This window comes from Taeniopygia guttata, chromosome 1 (genome assembly GCF_048771995.1).
Source record: "Taeniopygia guttata chromosome 1, bTaeGut7.mat, whole genome shotgun sequence".
In the NCBI taxonomy this organism is placed as follows: Eukaryota; Metazoa; Chordata; class Aves; order Passeriformes; family Estrildidae; genus Taeniopygia; species Taeniopygia guttata.
Window position 1 is genome coordinate 59,328,009 of NC_133024.1, and position 18,557 is coordinate 59,346,565.

The window sequence follows — 18,557 nt, forward strand, 5'->3', positions numbered from 1 at the left end:
ATTTTAACAACTACTCAATTTTTAAGTTCGTCACATACAGATTTCCACATATTATAATAGGATTGAATTTGATACATTAAACTGATTTCTTTTTGAGGTCTAAGTTAACAAGTGTTACTGTGCTTGCATAGTTTAACACAGGCATGTGAGTATGAGTTCTCTAAAAATACCAGGTTATAATTTCAGCACTTTACTCAATAATCACCAAAGCACCAAGACAAACAAGTTTGATGATCACAGCAAAATAAGATATTAAAAAGCCATCCAACAGAAAGCCAATTTCAGAAAGTCCAGTGAAAATGGCTCACTACATAAGTATGTACTTAAACAGCACCATCTGAACAATTATTTTTAGAATGTACTAGGACTGCAGTGCATTCCAGAATAGTAAGAAGTGACAACTGCCATGAAGCAGTAGCCTCAGGGCTATGTAAAGACTATTGAATAATTTAAATAAGATGGTGAATTTACCAAACATCTCGGCATTAGTTAAAAAAAAAAAAGTTTAGTGGCAACTGATTTAAGAAATTAATTGGATTCAAGTATAAGCATCTGGCTAGTTTACTTCAACTGCCAGAAGCAGAAAACAGAAAAACGAAAATGCTCTTCACATACTGCCAGAGGGTCTGGTACACCCTCCTGACTCCTATTCTCACACTCAGCTTCAGAACAAAACTTTCCCCTTTCCTAATATGAACATAAGAACTAAGTCCCATTCTTTGAAACCCATTTCCTATAGTGATAACAACACAAGTGCACAAGCATGTGTGTGTTGTTCACTACCGCCAGACAGAAGGTTTTTATTTGAGATCTTGCAAGACATTTAATTAAATTTGACTACAGAATCCCTTAGGGGGAATGATTAAAAGCTTTCTGCTTTCTAACAAACAACTTCTCACTCTTAAAGAAAAATCTAAGATTTCCACTTTTATAGCTCTCAACAGTTCCAACACACTTTTTTTGTGACACAAAGCCACAGGAAACCTCAAAAGATGCACTACTTCCCATATTGCCCATTGCAACATTTTGTCTCAAATTTAAGTAAACCCGGCAAGGTAGAAGTCTAAATACCATTTTCACAAGAACCTTTATTAATATTATTTCTAATAATTTTAATGTAAGTAGAAAAGGCTTTACAAATATAACAGTCTGAATCACAGCAGAACCCTGTTTCACAGATTCACATGGCATCTCCTATGCAAGGGACAGTGAGACCCGACCACATTATTAGAGTAAAGTCATAATCCTGGATTTACTGACTTGATTTTCAGATAGGAAGATGCCAGGTTTAGATTTTATAAAGGATATCTATACGACATTGTAACAAAAGGACCACGGGAGGCCAAACACATTTCCTAAAGAACGATGCATTACAAGTAATTTTCTGCCTAGGTCTCCATTTCTAGGGTGGTTCTGTGTGATGGAAAAAGGAGTCATTTCTTTCCCAATCCCACTTTTTGCCAGGAGATCCTGCTTAGGGAAGGCCAAGATCCAAACCCAGTCATCTTCCAGCAACATAAGATCTTCTGCTGAAGGCTTGTGATGCAGTATAAAGGTTAGAAGGTTTCCTGAAGCAATTTGGAGGGAATGAAGAGGGAGAGAGAGTCACAAGATGCACCAAAGTAATAATGCATGTAACATAGTTCCAAATGACTTAAACTCAGCATCAAAGAGGAACTGGTAAAATCTCCTTAGAATTTCATTGCCAGTTTTCAAGTGATTTCTTTTGCTAAAAATCAAAAAATAATTTAGAATAAACTTCCCGTGCCAGCAATGACATAGCTGGAAAAAGAAAGGTCTGACTGTGGGCTACCGATGTTTGCAAGGAAGAGGCTGGTGCTCTGCACAGCATGAAGTGAGAAAGCCAGAATTTACCTGAGCTGATTCCCTTTCTCTGGGCCTGAGGGATTGCTGATCATGTGAGTTAGCAGCATATCCCCTTAATCAGAGTATTCTAGTCTATTTCCTTCACATGGAAGAAAAAAGGAAATAGGACTTTACAAACCCAGCAGCCACCAGCTCCTCTAAAGGAAGAAATGTATTTATGTGTTTAGAACTGGGGAACTTTTTCAGTGCTGGGAATCACATCAGATTTCAAACCCATTTGATGATCTCCACCTTACTGCACATTCAAACCTAGCATTAGTGTAAAGAGACAGGGAGGAGATGAAAACTGTGTGGCTATGGACCATACACAATCACTGGCCTTATCTTGGCTCCAGCCACCAGTTTATGCTCTTGACTTAATTTCCTGTCTAGAGAAGGGTCACACCAAGAACATCATTAGTGCTTCACAGAACTGTAGCACAAATACGACCCATGGACAGGATGCTTACACAGAGGCATTCTTTCCAAGTGCCCAGAACGTTTTTCTCCTCTCTCTCTCCCCAACACTTTTTCTTTACAATGTTCACACTCTTTCCCTCTCTCAGCCTAGAGAAGTGGAAGACAACATTTTAAAAAAATGCATAGAGAAACAGCATAAAGTCATCCTTCACACCTCAGCGGATGGCAGTTCAAAGGGGCCCTACCTACCTGCAACCCTGTTGTTTGCTTCAAGAACTGTTTGCCCAAGGAAAAAGAGACGAGCAAATCCTGGAAGCAGATCCTTCCCCAAAGGAAGTTTCTTTCTGAGTCTGCAACCTGGAGCTTTTGCTTGAGACTCAGTCCTCTGAGCAGATTCTTTCTTCAAACTCTCACACTGGTTCTTTACTTTTGTGGGCAGCTGGAAAAAGAATGAAGCCGTAGGCTGAGGCAGGGACTCCATACTTCCAGGATAGGGAGGCAGAAAGACTGGAGGGGAAGGAAAAGTGCTAGTTGGTAACTTCTTGAATAATGATCTGTATTCCCTCATTTTCTGCCACACAGAGACATACACATAGTCACTGCAATAGGGGAGGATGACAAGAGATGAGTACTAGACATGCAGTTTTTTCATGCTCTGATGCCAAAAAAAAAACAACCCCAAAGTGTTGAACTCTGAACTTTCAAGACTATTAAGACATCTAGCAACAGATGAGATCAATCATAAGATGTTTTGTCCAGAAAGTTCTGTAAGTTTTTTACAAGTATATGTAGGTGGTGGGGAGGGGGAAATTTAAGTGCTCATTTCTGGGAAAAATAATCCAAATCTCTCCTCTGCTCACCTTTTCTCACGTGAATTAAAAATGGCATCTATTGCAATGCAGTGAACATCTCCCCATAATTTCTTTTAAGAAGAAATGGTCATACTTACCTGAATGTTTCCCTCACCAATGATTTTCTAACACCACTCCTAACTCCTCTGTAAAGGTCTTAGTCCAATCTCAAGTCTTCTACTTTATGTGCCAAAATCGGACTGATTGAACACTAATAGCAGCTTAATGCTGTTGTGACAATCTTTGATCTAACCTAGGCAGATTACGATTGCTGTGGAAGATAAGAACCAACTCAAATTCCTGCACCATATTTCTGGATTTCTAATATACTCCTCTTTTTATTCCTGAAAACCCAAATGCCCTAGGAGTTATGATTACACGAACAACAAACAAAAGTAATGTGTAAGAGAGCTGCAATTTTCTTCTTCACAAATCCTGAAAGCTGGTTAAGACTCCTATGAAATTTTATCAGTAGCATGGAGCCCACATACAACAAAACAGAACCAGAAGTCACTGGACTTCCAACAGCTACAGAGACAGCTGCCCCCACATGCATTTACTGGCTATTAGCCACTGCAGTACCTTCTGCACAACAGCAGTGTCAGACATGCATGTGGGGCGATCATTGTGCTGAGGCACCATCGCTTTACCAGACAGGCTCTTCTTTGCTCTTAAGACATCAGGTAGAGAATGATCCAACAGCTAACCATGGAGGTACATTAGTCATTGTGTTTGAAGAATTTTGCTTAATTCATTTTGGCGCAATTGGTGGAGTTTCTTCACCCTCTCGTCTAGAGCACACATCTAAACAAAATAGCTTCATATGGTTAGATAAGCTCACATGTTTTTCAATTACAAGCTTTCTGCTGCTCAAAAAAAGCTTGCTTTCTTTCACTGTGTTCAAAATAATACAAGAAAATGGTGGGGGGGGGAGGGGGGGGGAAAGGTTTTGCCATTAAAACCACAGCAATTTTGCAGTTGGAGTAGCATACAGGGAACATTTTTGTTTTTTAAACAAATGACAGATAAAGCCATCAAGGACTAACCCTGATACACTAAAGTAATTAAAACAGAAAAATCAGCAAGTTCTTTCCAGAGAAACTGCTTGGGCATGCAGAAGGATACTCTGCTTCTTAGTTCCTGAATATGATTACAGTATCTCAGCTAAGTAAGAGGTTGTAGTCTAACTAAAAAGAGTGGTTCACAAAAATTGTGTTCTTTTTAAGTGTAATTTCATAGCTTTTCATCAACTCGAGATCAAGATATGTTCCTATGCCTTTCAACTGGACAAAGTATTGTCTTTCTCATTATTTCAGACCAACTTTCAAAGATTAGCGAGTGAGGCTCAGTCTTTCCATCACACATGCATGTTCTTGTTTCTTCCTATTCAAATAGAGTAAGTGATGAACTCAAATATAAATGCACTTGGCCAAGAGATGTCTCCAGGCTGATGTTTACACTCTCCTCTTCCAGTTAAGAAGGCAGAAGAAAAACAAAAGAAGATAAAATGCAATAAACAGAATGTGTTCAATGCAAGTGTCTACTGCTCTGTATCTGCTGGCTAAGAAAAATATTATAAAAAGACAGTAGCAGTTGAAAGCAGTATTTCTTTTTAAAAACTCCCTTGTGAATAGAAGGTTCTTTTTAACCAGATAATTTGATAAGTTCTTGAGATTCAAGGCATTGCAAGTTGCTCTAATACTACTTATCATTCATAATGCCATACACAGTACTACAGGCTTCATTTCAGGTGATACACTGAAGCCTACAAACACTACTGACTTCCAAAGTCAATATTCTTTTCCAGAAACAGAAGGTATCAAGATGTTCAAAACAACAGAAGGTATCAGAGCAGATCAGCTCAGACAAAGCAGTGTGACCCAGCTTATTGCAGGTCCTTTCAAACAGGAATCTGTCTAGGGCCTCTGTAAGAAAGAGTCTTTCACAAGAAAGACCCTATTCAATGGAAAAAACTCCAGATCACCTTGAATACACTAGTCTGACATCACCTATTGCAGCTTCAGGAGTGTAGGAGAGAGGAGTACTTGGTCTTATTTGATTCATGTCTCTTTTTCAGCAGACGACACAAAGATCCAAAGTGAATTTTAAGAGGAAAATAGAAGACATCATGAGGATTTTGTCCATTGGTGTTCTCACAGAAACAGCTGAACAGTTTCTGGAAGATCAACCTGAAACAAGCTCTTAGGAATGACTTGTTTTTAAATTCATTTTCTTTCATCAAGATCACGGTATCTCTCCTTTTACAACCAAGGAAAAACTCTTTATTTTTATCCTTTCATACAGAATTCTTCCCTTGAGTAGACTTGTCTTGAGCAGCACAGAATAAACGAGGCTGGTAATTTTTGTGTTCTAGCCTATCAAAAACCCTGGCCTGATTGATTCCTACACACAGATATGTATTTCAGGCTGAAACAAATAAATCTTTCTGCATTTTGAGATGAGGAATGCTAATGAATATATTAATAATATTAATAATAAATATTTTTATTCTTAAGTGAATAAAAATAACTTAAGAAGATTCAAAAGAAGTCTAGAAAAGACCAAAGTACCTGAATCCCACTTACAGGAATTTTGGGAAAAGTTCTTTTGTTGCCTCACACCAATCACCAGAAGTGATTTGTACCACCTAGATGGGATATTAAGTTAGCTTAAGCAGATGAATACCCAACAGCTCTTCTCACTCTACTGTAGTTTGTTGATTTACCTCAAGGGCAGGCTCTGATGGGATCCTTCAGGCTGAAGCAGAAAGAAATTATGGCCATGATGACACAAGAAAAAAAAACACGCTGGTGATCTACAGATGTAGATGAGGTCAGGAAAACACCAGCAGTTCTGTTTGTGAGCACATGCAAGATGGTAAGGAATCCTATAATCAATACCCTCATCTTCTTAGGCAAAGAGAGGAATCTCTGCAATGTCTTTCTATAGTGCACTGACTATTGATAAATACACCTGGAGGAAAACTCCTTTTAGTGCTTTCTTCCTTCTCTACAGGGCACGTTCCACAGCCAATTCACAAGTCACTGAGAAGTGGTCTCCATTTTTCCGCATTAGTGAGCAGAAGCTCAATAGCCAAGAAATTGAAAGTTTATACAATTATGAGTAAATTGTACAGGATACCATCTGCAAAATAAGCAAAAACATTGAATCCCCATATTTGGTTAATAGTATAAATATAAGGAACAATACTTTTCATATTTCTATTACTGCAGCTCCAACAACTGCAGAATCCAAGTGAAAGAACACAGAAAACAGGACAAATTGCCATAGCTGATTCAAGTTACCTGCAGTCAGGTCTAGTACTTCTCAACCCTCAAACTGAAATTTTAAAGCATGATGCAATTATTTTAGATCTAAGGTGCAACTACCCCTGCAGAGCATTTGCAGCTCTTACAGTTGTCTCCTGCTGCCATTAATTACACCTCTAGACAGATGTGCAGGCTGCAAACCCACCAAGGGATCTACATACTAGCATCCAGTTGAACTGTTATTCAAAACAGATATTACAAGAACAGCAAATTTTAGTAAAACATAATTTTCCCAGAAACTAGCACCAACATGGCATGTGTATTAAGTATCAAAAGGAGTGGTATAATCTGTTTAAATTCCAAGTTACTGAAACTACAAAAAAAAAAAATAGTAGTTTCCCAAAACTTTCTGGTGTAGGGCATTTTTTGAGGGCAACAGGAGACTTGATTAGAGAGAAGGGTAGAAGTCACTGAACATTATAATAGCTACATCAGATAATGTTATTTAGTCCCAGGATGGAGAGAAAAGGCAGCAAAAACCTTGGTCAAAGTGTTATTTTTAAGATTATCATGCAACCTGTCATTAGAAGATAAATGTGCCAACCAATAGAATGGCAACAATCTTGACTTTCTAAATTCCAGGAGCTGTTTTAAAAGTATTTGACCTCTGTCCAGAAATGTTCTGTGCTCAAGTTCTTTAAAGGCCTACTAAAACCTAGAAGGTCATAGCATTGCCTAGATTATCAGACAAGGCATCAGACTATACCTAGGTAAGACTGGCAGAGGTACCAATCCTTGAGAGACCCTCCCTAAACTCCTAGTTCAGGAGTGGCAAAGAGCCCTGACTTTTCTGAACTCAGCATGACACAGAATTCCAAAATTATATATAGCTATCACAACACCACACATTTCAGAAACACAGCCAGTATTTCTTGGCACATGTACAACAACAGGAAAACACTAGAGGTAAAAAATTGAATGATTGGTTGATTATAGAAAATACTACCTTTTAAAAACAATTCCCATTAAGAGAAGCATCAATTTTATACACTTAAAGAAATGGGTATTTGCTAAACAATATTTTAATTTTTTTTTCCTTTTTAAAACTGTTTACATCACAAGAATATTTATAAATGTCTTCATTAACATGCTTTTTATTCTTGTCAGCTTTTATGCCAAGTACAGTTGAGAGCAAACCTTTTTTGGCCTAACTAGACCACATTTTAATCAGATTAACAGACTTTATTGGCACTAACATTCATTTCTGTCATAAAAAGAGACCTTCTTTTAGCCTTAGGGAAATTCTGTGCTTCTGGGCAGAGTGCATGAGCCAATATTTAAAAAAAAACACCTTTTTTTTTAAGACATCATATGATGGCTATTTGTTTGCTTTTTTCTGTTTAAGAAAGCCAACTAGAGAAATAAAGGTTACAGTATTTCTGTATACCTTGAACTTACTTGAAAAAAATGAAATAAAGCCTGTAGTTTCTTAATGTTAACAGTGGTTTTTGTATTTTGCTTTGTAGCTCTTGATACATGGCTTGTTTAAAATAATTTGATTTAAAATAATCTGATACAATTAGGGAACAGAAATTTCTTACAACATTTTTTTAAAAAGCATCATTTCTCTTACTAACTGAGTTTTCAATCTTCACATAATTCCTACACTTCTCTGGTCAGAGTCTTCCAGACTGGCTATCTGTAGAACCTGGAAGCTGAAATATCACACACAAGGAATGTTAGAAAGAATTATTTCAGTGCTGTTCCAACAGCCACATCAGACTAGATGCTTGATTTTGTGGGGTTTTGGGCGGGTTTTCTGGTTTATTTGGTGGGTTTTTTGGAGGTAGGGTGAGGTCCTACCAAATTTCCAGATGAGAATAGCTCAAGACTTTTCTCTCTGTAAATTTTGATACTTCATGACTTTCCTCTGATGTCTGCGATCTCTGGAGAACTCAAACACAGCAGAGAAATCTCCTTTCATGCAATATTTACACCAACATAAATATTTAGTAGAGTAATGTTAGGAAAAGGCAGTATGGACACACTGATAAATAAAAGCCAAACAAATTGCCTGGGTTGTTTTAAGTCATCAGTTTCACAAAGTTTTATTTTGGAAAGCATTCAAAACTTGTATTTCATATTTGAGCACTTGCGTTACTTTCCATATCAAATCCTGATTTCTACAAAGGGTTTCCGTACTCCTAGAGTTAATAGATTTAGAATGCACTCGGAGCAACGGGCTTGATCCCTTCTTTATTTTCAGAAGCAGTAAAAACTCTACAGCCAAAACTGGACTGAGTTCTCTAGTAACTGTTACTGCTCAGACACAAAGTGATGTCAAATGCTATTGTAAGCTAAGATCTTCAGCATTAATAGATCTGTGATGCAACAGTGGCTTATTAATTGTCTAACATGAGCAGTTGACAATGAAGATGAACTGATTCAGTCATGACTTGCAAATGATGTGCAAGCACACCATGATACACCTCTGCAATACAGTCTGACTCTCAGGTTCAGATAAAAGTTTAAAAAGTCTCATGTGCAGCCACTGATGCTTTAGATCAGAATTACATTTTTATATTTTTACCTAGTATGTGTTAACAGTACATGAAAAAAGCATTCTAAATTGTCTTGTACTGCTACCACCATACAAAATATGCTGTCTTTAATTAGCTAATTAAATGTTTTCTGAAGATTTGCTGACTTGACTTTCCTTATTGGACTAGTGCCTCCACCCACATTTCAGTATTAAATAAAAATTGCATCATTTTTTCCAAACTGCTTGGAAGAAGACCATCACAAGTTTTATTATAAAAATGTTTCGGTCAGCTGAGGTAAAGGCCATTTGAAATGCGTAATTTTGTTCTGCTTCTGTAAAAGTATTTGCATTGAGTTGTCCCCTTATCTTCTCTCCATGCAAGCATCTTCACACCTACCTGCTTCAATCAGCCAGAACTCCAAGCTTTTGCACTAGACACAATTAACTTTGGCAGTGCCTCTTCACAGGCATACCAGTGTGTAGTGTTTGACTGTCACTCTGTATCTGTTGAAGTATTAGCACTTGGTTTAGGTTGTATCCAAGAAAAAAAAAACAAAACAACAGTATCAAGTCATACATAAAAATACATAGAAAATCACTGATTTCTAGCTTAGGCATACTCTCTTCACAAAAATTATTCAGAACAGGGAAAAAGACATCAAATAACCATACCAAAATAGCAACTTACCCCACTGACTGATCCGGGCTGGAGAGTGTTTAACCATACACTGAATCTCACAGGACCCTCTTTCCTTCATTTGAGTCAAGATTTCATTGATAAAAATAACCACAATCCAGGGCAGATAGAAAAGAGCTTCCCACGCACTCAGGCAAACATGCAAGACGGTATCACAGAATTATTACAGTTGGAAAACTTAAGAATCCTCTTGAAAACAACTACCTTTTGAATCATTACCTAACAGTTATGTATATGATTAGTATCTACAACACACAGTTTATTTTGAAGCAAGTCTGACAATAACACCCAATGCAGATATTCTTGACATGACTCTTTTAGCATGAAATTAGTTGCCTAATCTCTGATTTCTGTACCAAACATACATGAAGGTCAGTGTTTCCTCAGAAAGAGTTGTTATATTTAATAAAATGCTTCTCCCTAATACCAAGTCCCTCACAACCACAATCAATAATCATTTGCTTTCGTACTTACTGCAGTTCATTACAATAATGCGCAATAAATGATACTCTGCATTAAAAAAGTTACTTGGAAGATGCTTCTCATCTCCAAAGCAGGGACACAGAGCACTGGGGCAGGGGAGGACATGGGGAAGGGTGTAATTCCACAACTCCAGTGGAATCATTTGATCACCTGTTAGAAGCGGCAGACCTTTCTCAAAGAGCTAATAATTTCCTCATGATAACCCTGGCCTTTAAAGAAATGAATCATTAACTGGATAGCACAGATTTTTGAACTCTACTATATCTAGTGCTCTTTAACTGCAGCAAAACAATACTGAGTTACAGACTAAAAAAATGTATGAAAATACATGACAGGCATTGGAACTATATTATCTTTAAGGTCCCTTGCAACACAAAGTTGCTATTCAGTTCTATGAATCTAACTGAAATTTAGTAACAATGGTAAGGTGCTATTGATAAAGCTTAAGTATTTTAAAGGGAAAGTTAAGAGATAAAATGTGAACATTAACATTCTTCTTACAAACTACCAATCCATCTTTTTTCCCCACTCCATTCCCCAGTATGCATTAACACATCTTCCTTTCCTCTTCTTCATCATTATATCAGAGAAAACTGTTGTTCTGAGCAGTGTCCTAAAAAATAATGTAAACAAAATTATGCCTGTGCAGCAGCTTGCAATCAGAAAAGCCAATATCATCTGATTACCCTATTCTCCAATTATCACAAGGCAGATTCAAACTACCACTTCACATTCATTCGCAGCATGAATATGTAGTGAATCCAAAGCTAGTCTGATGTAAAAACATGGTATTATGGACAAGGACATCGGTAATCCATCTCCGCGTGGCCCAGGCAAAGTACACAATTCAAAGGGAGGAAACAGAGTTACTATGAGGAAGTCAAATTCAAACAAACTTAAATACCTGTCTCAGAATTGGAGCTAGCATTAAACAAACTAATGTGTGATTAGAACCACTAATTTTGTTCAGAAACTGACAAAGTTAATAGAAATTTATTTAGTTTACACACACGGTTTGTAACTCCATGGACTTGCAATTTCCTAGTTATTACATTTCAATAGTTTGCAGTCATAAACCTATCATCCTCAACAAGATTACTGCCTACTGTACACAGTTCAATTACAATTCTTAGTGGGTCTTCAAAAGCAAAACAAACCCAAAATAACAAAAGAAAACAAGTATTTATACTGCACATTCCCCACAAAACCACTTTTGAAGCCACTGTTTATTTTATATCCAGTGTCTCACCTCAAACAGAGGAAGGGACCAATGGAATAGATGAGCATGGCTCTATTTTTGCCTCTGCAAGTACAACATGAGGAACATCAAGAGGCATCCCCAGCATTACTCATTCTGATGGACAACCACCAGCTATCCAGATAGCACACCCCAAGTGGAGAGAGCAGCAGCAGCCTAGCCAGGGTTTCTTTTCAGACAGCCAGCAAGCCAAAATACACAAAACAAAAGGGAAACTACAATGGGGAACATGGGAAAGAGATATGAGAAAAACTGAAATATTGGGGGCTTTTGACAGAAACCCCTGAAAGCCATGCACACACTTGGATCTTTTTGTTTCTTTCTCAAATATTAAACAAAAATACCCAGGGCAGCAAAAATGATTGAAAATAAAATCTTTCAAGGCTGGTTCCTACATCCTACACTAACCATGTAGCAGAATCACTGACTGGACTGAACTCCACTTAATTCAATGCTCCTGAAGCATTAACTTTATTCATTTATGAAGCCACTGGCAGGACTAGAATCAGTGTTATGGGTATAACACTTAGACTTCAACATTAGCCTGCTATTGCATCAGCCATGCTATTTTTAAGTACAATTCAGCTTCTTTCATGACCTGATGCAAGTCTATATGGGTTTTATTTTGTTTTTAAACATGGTTCCAATGCAAGTTGCTCAATGACATCTTATTTGCCAAATATTTAAGAACCATTCTAATATCACACAATAGTATCTATTGGTGAGAATATTTATTCATGGAAGTGACTGTTATGCTTGACATGAGAACTAATATTAAAATCTATCCTTCTAAGTAACGCATAAAGCTGGTAAAACATTTTTTGTTATTACTTCCATGTTACCACTTTAGGCTGAATGAAGGACAGTGTAAAAAAATCTGGCATCACTGTGCAAAAAAATTTAAAAAGCATCACAGGTACCCAGCAACCAAAACTTTTCTAACAGAGGCCCAAGAATTTACAGTTGATACCTGAAAAATCAGACTGCATCAAGGTTTAAACAAGCAAAGCAGGGGGATTCTCAGGCAGACAGCTTTCAATCTTTAAAATTTCCAACCAGTATACATCTATTTGTGTTGTACTTCAAAGAGCCTGATCAGTTGAATTTATAGCCCATAATTTTAAATGTATTTTTAATTCTGAATTTCTACACACAATTTTTTTGGATGATCAGTGAACACATTAGCACTTACCAGAGCTGGCAATCAAGTACTTGAAGAAATCAGGCCCTGTCAAGAATATTTTGCAATAGATATAACTGTTCTTTCCCACACTTGTTTTAATTGCTCATATTGGGAGAGAAGAACATCAAGTTCCCAGTTTTTATGTACCAAACACTTCAGAAATCTCTTCCTCCACCAACCAAAGCAGAGACAAATGTTTTGAATGTCTTCTCTGATTGCAAATGGTTTTGAGTGAAGAATCCTTGTCCCAGTTTCAGAAGCATTCTTCTTTTGAGACCACCAGTGCATTTTAGAAAAATATTAAGTGAGACTAGTCTTGCTAGAATAAGTATCATCCAAGAGACAGCATGAAATTGAGAATCAACTACAGCTCAAGCAGTTTTATTAGAAAAACAAACTTGTAAAAAACAAAAAAAGGAATGCAATATTTAAGTCAAAACTACAATACATGTGACCATATTTTTGTTTCACCTAATGCAATCCAAAGTTCAAAGTATTTCCAAAGAAACAAAACCACACTTGTGAAACATTTATGAAAGGTAATGTCATACCTTCTCAGAAAGTGCTCAGTATTAAAAAATGCTCACCTAAGAGTCTAATTGAAAAGAACAATTTGGGAATTCTCAATCTAAGACTGTAGTAGAAAGGCAACAGAATCCTTAAGTCAGTTTTGCTGAGCCTTCTCCAGTTCCTGTGCTGTGTACCTACAGAAGTGCCTTCCTATAATTTTCAGATAGTCTACAACCTCAGAAAACATTTTAAAGTCTGATTTGTCAGGTAATTTAACTCAATTAGGAAGCTAGAATCATTGGTTTGGTTCTCATGCTGACCTGATCCTTAGACTTGACTTCCTTTTCATCAAGACACACTCAGGATGACATTTGCATCACTAGCAGTTTGTCAGCCATAACACAAATGTATCTTAAAAACACACCATGGAAAAACACATTCAGCATTTGTAAAATTACCATTGTCATGATGAAATTATCGGTCCCCAAAATACAGAACCTGGCAAAGGGAAGACAGACTTCCAGATACCTCCCTCTCCTGTTTATTTTAATTTTCAACATCCAAGCTTTTTGTAAAAGTTGCACAGAAGTTCATGAAAAGGTAATCAACAGGCTCACAACAGGGTATTTGAAGAGATACATGCAGTTGCCAATTCCTCCACCTTTGCTTTCCCTCAAGTTATCTACAAAAGCCATTTAGCAATTCGGCAAACAGGAATAAGTATAGTTGGAATAAACCTGAACAATGGTTCAAAAGCATATTCCATTTCCTTGGCTCCAAAGCACTCACTCTGGTCTCCTTACTGGCCAAAGTAAACCCACACAAAGACCTAACAAGTTCTGAATTACTGGTCTAATGTTAGTCTGAGCATGTTATTTTCACTCCCATCATGCATTTACACCATATTCTCTACCAGATCAGAAGACACGAAACAAGAAAGTGATGAACAGAAACTTTCCAGTTCTAGAATATCCAGAAACAGTAAGTCTGAAGTATTAGGCCTAGTGAACTCTTGAGATTTAGAGATGCATATAATACAAGTACAATGGATGTTTCTCCCTTTGTGTGACAATCCTGCCTATCCAGCTGCTGCTTCCTCTGGAAGGAGTATTGGGCCTGCACAGGTTGTCAGCTGTCCAGACACTTGTAGGTTGCTGCCACAGCAATGGGTTAACAGTGTACCACAAAAAGTGGAACTGCTGACAGACAGCAGCAAATTCTCTGCCATACTCTGTCAAACTTTACAATTCTTTACTTCAAGTTTCTGTTCCCTTCTGCAAACACCAGTGAAAAGGAATTCAAACACACGAACAAAACTAAGACAGTCATTCCTTAGGTATTGCCCCAAAAATATGCATAACAGAATTTAAAATCCTTCAGTCCCAAAAGTTTGAGCTCATAGCAGCTTTGCCAATAGCACCAGAGAATCCAAGACTTTAGGAGCCAGTAAAGGGGACATGATACAGCTATAACCAAACAAAGGGTAAAACAGGCAAGCACTAGTTATAGCCTGCAGAAGGAACAGTAAGTTTTTTCATGGTCCTTCCAGAAACCGTAAAGAAAGTTAGACATTCTCTCTCTCAAACTACAATGTAGTAAATTAAATTCATAAAAAAGGTATGTTCATCATCATAACACATAGTTTGATATACTGATGGCAAATACTTATCTTTATCATTTGTGTTATATAAAACACAAATTTTATCACTTCCTAAAACTCACTACTTTTAAGTTAAACTTAAAATTGTATAACAAATTAGAATAAAGTAAATATGGATAATAAACAGCACCACAACCATCGGTTTAAGAGAGACAAAATACTACAGTGAATTCACCACATCGTCTTTCTTTTCATCTTCCCATCTTCCCATATGAAGCCTTTCAATACAACAAACCAATAGGTCAGGGAGAAAGACAAAGGTACAGATAGCAAACAGAGAAAGGTAAAGGGACCTTAAGAAGGAGGCAATCTGTTTGAAACAAGGCAGCCAATGGAATTTACAGCAGTATCTATATAAAGTTTCAAGAAAAATATTCCGGGGTGGGGGGGACGGGGAATCAAAATAAAATACAGGTGTGTATCAGGAGTAAGTTAAAGGTATTCTAGAGAACCAATAATTAACTGCAAACTTAAGGGGACTAATAAAACTCTGGCTTGCAGTCCATACATCAACCTAAGACACTTAGGGTTTCTGGTTTCAGTTCTGTGATTGAAGAAGGACATTATTTGTTTTAGTGAAGCACCACCTTCAGTTCTGGTTTTACAATCATTGGTCCCAATTTCTATGTTCATTCTTTAAAAAAAAAAAAAATAGAAATCGCCAAACAAGTATCTCATCTCCTTGCTTTGTAAGTAATAGAATTTAAAAGAAAAAATTATGGAAGTGTACTGAATTTCTCACAGGATCACCAACTAGCTGAGGCTGGAAGGGATCTCTGGAGATCACCTAGTCCAAACACCACTGCTCACAGCAGGGTCAGCTAGCAGAAAGCAGTAAGAAGCTACAAAAGAAGAATACGCAAGATGTCCCAGTGTGCCAACTTTTGAGATGCAGAAACAAATGGGGCTAGCTACTAACAGACCACGCTCCTCTCTTTGTGCCCATTTTTTCAGAGTGAGTAACAATGGTACTTCCCTATGAGAAGGAGAACTTCATTTTAGAGTCCCGTGTACTACCTTTTGTTAGAACAGGCTTTTTCTTTACAGGAACTATCCAACATTCAGTGATGCACAATGTGCCACCAGCCCACAAGGTAACTATATTTAACATAGTGACACCTGATTATCAAAACTGTAAACCTTATTGTTTACACATGTGTCACAATTTGATCTTTCCCAATTTAAGAGAAGCCTTTCTCTATTTGTTAGCAATTTCTTCCAGGCCATGTACCATGCCTGCATTGTCAGGAACTGTCTATAATTGATTTGTTACTAAAGACTTCTATACAGCAGAATTAGGGCATCACATAAAAAGCTTGCTATCTTAAAGTCTTAATTTCAAGAGTGTAAAACATTTAGTGAAGATATTAAATTCTTTTCCAACTGATACAATCCAATAACTGTATTTTTTATTTTTAACTACTTGTTTTGAAACTGAAGAGCAAAGAGACAGATACAGGAAATGTGTGATTTTTTTTCTATCTGCAGGACCTAGGAAACACCAAAAGACATGAAAAAACAAAGTCTGAACAGACACAGAAGCTTCAAAGAGCAAGTTCCAAAAAGCACAAAGACACCAAGTAATGTTCAGGGACACTATTTTGATTGACTTCAAGAGATTTTCATCAGGATGCTTTGGGACACACAGGTTTGAAAAGAGTACAGAGCAAGACTACAAAAGAAAACAAAAGAGCAAGAAAGCAAGTAACATAACCACTCTGGAAGCATGAATATTAACATGAGGGATTTTTTTTGTTTTGTTGAGTTTGTTTGCTATTGCAGCATATAAGTATTGAGTTATATTAAATTCGTAAGGAGAATTAAGGAGACAAAATTGCTCTTTGCTAGTTGTCAAGTAAACAATGACAGTTACTTGAGACTCACTAAAAACAGCGATTTATTTAAACTGAACCAAAGACTGAAATTGTCATGGACATTCCATATTATACTCCTTTATTATGCATAATAAAGTTTTAAACATCAAAGACTTTTTTAAGCTAAGACATCTTTTCTAGTTTTCATAAACTAACGGCCAGATTAATGATAAAGAACACCCTATACTGCAAACACACTAGGAGAGATATAAGACAACATGTGCAATCTCAGTGACTTCAATAAAATCTCTTGAAGTACAGACATGTTTTCGACTGAAGCTATATTAATAAAAATCTTAAATATACAAATAACTTCAAAAACTACTCAAATGTCAAAGTTACGAGAAATCAAAAAAATCTTCACAGAATGTATTCCTTGTATTCCCATTTTTGAGGAATGTATACATTCCTATTTTTGATTTGCATTGTTACAAGAGATAGATGAAGTTCAAAGAACTAATATAATAAACTCTGTGTAAAAACCATGGCAATTCACATTTCCCTCTGTCTTGCTAATGTTCCTTAGAGAGCCATTCTGACAAAAAACCCCAAAACACTGATAAGCAGTTGTAACACAAATACTCAATTTTTAGACAGCTATGAGTAAATTCCAATAGAAAATTCTTCCCTAGATACATCACTCTTCCTCCAGGGAAAAATGGGCTCCAAATATCTAGAAATAATAGGCATTTGTCAAAGGCTTTGAAATTCATTCTGCCTAGATACAGCACAGAAATAACTAATCACATATAAATATCTTAAGAATGCTTTTCCTACATCTATCTAGAACTGCAAGAATTATTAAGTATTAATTAAAGTTAAGGGAAGTATTTGTTCATCTCCCTTCAGCTGGACCTCCATGTATTAAACCAGAGGTTTAATGGGAGTTTATTAATTACTAATTATGCTTTTTGTTACATAGCTAATTATCTGAACAGATTACATTAACCTTTAAAAGACAAAAACTATTAGTACAAATAAAATAATTTAAACAGTGTGTTTTGATGCTGAAGTGCAATGTAAGGTTCATTTGGGCAACATCTGGAAACCTTAAATCACATGAGGGATCATCCAAACCAGAACAGAAAATCAGCATTATGCAAATACCTGAATCAGGTCCCACAACTTACAATTGGTCACATATTCCATATGAATTTCAAACAATACAAAAGCATTTTATTTCCGTCTCATATTCCAACAAATAATACATTTATTGATAAACACAGCCACTGAATTTCTACATCTATTCTACTCCATCTGATAATTCAAGCTTCAGGATTTTAGCAGTTTACATGTTTTTTTCAAGTAAGAGATATACTAGAATGAGTAACAAGCTTTACAGTTGAGATCTACATAACATGCAAGCTTTTCTACTCCCTTTTGCATTTTTTAAGGGCAATGACATCAGGGGTCACTAATTTCAAAGCAATTTATATAGCATAAATTATGCACTGAGCTGTTCTGGCTTATTTTTTCTTCTGAGTTTTGTGACTTTTTTTTTTTTTTTATCTAGAAGAACTTCAGTACCATCTTGGTACACAGTTTTTAGAAGTATTTAATCCACATCAATTTACCAAACCTAACTATCTAAACTTGGCAACACTAGAAACTCAGCAATCCCTTTCATCATTTTCTTCCATTAGTCTCAAACCCCTAATTACAAGCGCATGAAGGTTTCCAAATCACAAATAGTATTGACAATTCTTTTCAAAGAAAAAACAGAGTCAATACAATTCTTGGTTCTAAGTAATTAAAAAGAAGAGTATCAGGAGCACCTTAGCTTAAAGTCCTCATCCAGCAGAAATAAAATTCCATCCATCTCCAAAACCTATTAACCAATGTCGCATACTTCAAACACTTAGGCTGAAATCCAAACTGATTGCATAATAGAAGGTTTTGCAAAAGGCACCTATTAAAATTTCTGGCACCAAGTTATTAGACTAA

The 18,557-nt window shown here is 36.6% G+C and overlaps 1 protein-coding gene across 5 annotated transcripts in view; it reads right to left on the minus strand.

Annotated features, from left to right (window-relative positions):
- The window catches only part of TSC22D1 (TSC22 domain family member 1), a 92,822-nt gene that overhangs the window by 52,670 nt on the left and 21,595 nt on the right, over window positions 1-18,557 (minus strand). Inside the window, exons 3-4 of one of the 5 annotated variants that reach the window (XR_012055823.1) lie at window positions 2,536-2,793; window positions 1,069-1,568 (exon numbers count right to left, since the gene is read on the minus strand). The exons of 3 other annotated variants lie outside the window; for them this stretch is intronic. The gene's annotated coding sequence lies outside the window, so the exon portion shown is untranslated. Of the gene's footprint in view, window positions 1-1,068; window positions 1,569-2,535; window positions 2,794-18,557 lie in introns of those variants that run through there. One more of the 5 variants, XR_012055824.1, reaches the window with a different exon arrangement.